Raw genomic sequence first — 2,666 nt, forward strand, 5'->3', positions numbered from 1 at the left:
TAGTGCAGTTACTTCTAACATGTCTTTGTTTGTGAGTTTGTATTATATGCAGATACACAAAGATGCTTTTAAACAAGGGATTTTTTATCATCATAAAAAAGGGGGACATTGTTACCAATGAGGAGCATTGGTGTCTTGAAGTTGATTTTGATGATGCTACAAAGTGGAGAATATGAAGACCCTTAATTTAAGTTTAAAAGCATTCCTGCATGTTGGTCCACGAGGGAAAGGAACAAGAGAGCAAATGCAAGCCGAACACAGATTGAAGGCCGAACGGGGTTCAGCAAACAGTTAAAGACCGAATAGTCAAGAACATTGCTCATGGCCGAAAACAAATAAAGGCCTAACACTATTCATGGCCAAACACAACTAAAAGGTCGAACGATCACTATCAATCAAAGACCAAACGATTTGTAATAGTTGAAGGTTGGACGATGTATAGCAGTTCAAGGCCGAACATAGGACAAACACTGGCCGAACACAGTTCAAGACTGAATAGAGTTGAACATTGGACAAACTCAGTTGAATATCGAACGGTTACAATAGTTAAAGGGTGAACACTTCAAGATCGAATGGTCATTATCAGTCAAAGACCGAACGATATATATTAGTCAAAGGTTGAACATGAAGAGTAGAGAAGCTAAAGACCAAACGGTCACTAACAGATAAAGGCCGAACAACAGGTTGAATACAAGCTGAAGAATTGATGACCGAATGACTTCCAACAACAGGCTGAATAGGTGATGACAATGATCAAACAAGGCATGACTAAACGGTTTAAGGCTTGACTGAGACCAAGTAGTTCAGACCGAGTGGTGCAAGGCTTGACCAAGACCAAGTAGTTCAGACCGAACGGTGGAGAGCATGACCGAGACCGAGAAATTAGCACTGAACGCTGAAAGGCTGTAAGGAATCAAGCCGAACGACATAAGGCTGTGAAGGCTGAAACTGAACGGTGGAAGGAGTTGAAGAACTAAAGCAGACTGGTTTGAAAAGACAATATTCAAACTGTTCCAAGTCTCTCAAATAATCGATTATAACTTATAGTAATCGATTATTGCTGGTAGTTGTAATGTGTCTTTCCAATTTCGGACCAACAGACTATATATACCTTTGCCTAACACTTCAGAAAGGTAACTTTGCGAATTTGAGAATATAGTGAAATCTGTGGAAGTTCTCAAGTGTTAGTTCTTGCTTTTGTCAAGTCTTGTGAATAGGAGAAGCTCGCGCATTGTATGTCAAAGGTCGGAGCGGTTCTCTTCAAGTTGGTAGAGTTGTTGCTTCTGGTTCGTTTGTCGAAGGAAGGTCTTCCAGTTCGTTTGTCGAAGGAAGGTTCTTGTTGCACTCTTCCAGTTCGTATGTCGAAGGAAAGTGCTTACTGTCTGCTTTTGGTTTGTTTGTCGAATGAAGGTTTTGCTTTTCTATTTACATTCATTATTCTGTAATCTGTGAAACTGATTTTAGTGAAACCGTTTATCACTCTTTATAGTGATTAACAACTGGATGTAGAATCTGTTGATTCGAACTAGTATAAAAATCATGTGATTTTTTCCACTCCCTACACTCTTTAGATTTTTTGCACATCAATTGTTTGATAAAAGGTTTATAAGAAAATTAAAGGAACCATTTTTTACTTGACCGAACAAGCTCTTCACTTTTTAACAATCTGTATCGTACTCTGTTTTATTATTTTCGCTGCGCAAAATCGGTACCAGTTATTGTTACAACATATCTAAGTGTGCTTGAGGGTGTTTGATAGTATCAGAAAACTCAAACTTCACATGTTAAGTAATTTGACACTCTTTAAGTCGATTCTCAGTGTTTAAACATTTCATTGATCATAAGTTGTGTTTCTTATCTCAACCAGTTTCATATTACCCAATTAAAATCTCACATAGGCATTCTCAATAACTCACAAATCAATTTTAAGCTTTTCACAAACTAAATACATATTAATCATGATTTTGCACAGATTGACAAATAATTTATGTGAAAACAAATTTCAAGTAATTCAACCTAATTTAACATATTTTGCACTCAATGTAATTTAAGTGAAAATCAACCCTTCAAGTAAACTAAGCATGTAATTTCACAATTCAAAATACAACTCATTACCCATTTTAATATATCTAAACAAAATTCCACATAAAATTAGTTAAGTTAGCTTTCCTCACCTTATGAACAGTCTCAAAATAAATCGACAACACTCACAAGCCTTTTAACTCATGAAATCTTGAAGTCATCATAGAGACAATGTAAAAATAAACAGATTGAACCAAAAGAATGATTGATTAACAAAGAGAACAAACAAAATCTCTAAAAGCACATTCAACCTAATGATCTCTTACAAAGTCAAAAATAGAATGGACATCAAAGGAAAATTAAATGTTCAACTTATCCGAATGAATATTTTACTCGATTAAACTTGATAGCAACCCTTACTCCAATCACGAAGCTCCAATGCCCTAATTTAGAAAATTCGCTCTCCACTAAGGACTTTGTGTGTGCTTGCGATACACTCCGCTTTAGATTTTCTCTTCCCAATTTTAATCCCAATTAAAATTTCAATGATCCCTAAACCCTATACCCCAAACCCTAAACCCTAAACCCCAAACCCTAAACCCCAAACCCCAAACCCCAAACCCCAAACCCCAAACCCTAAACCC

This window comes from Vigna radiata, chromosome 4, assembly GCF_000741045.1.
Source record: "Vigna radiata var. radiata cultivar VC1973A chromosome 4, Vradiata_ver6, whole genome shotgun sequence".
NCBI classification, from domain to species: Eukaryota; Viridiplantae; Streptophyta; class Magnoliopsida; order Fabales; family Fabaceae; genus Vigna; species Vigna radiata.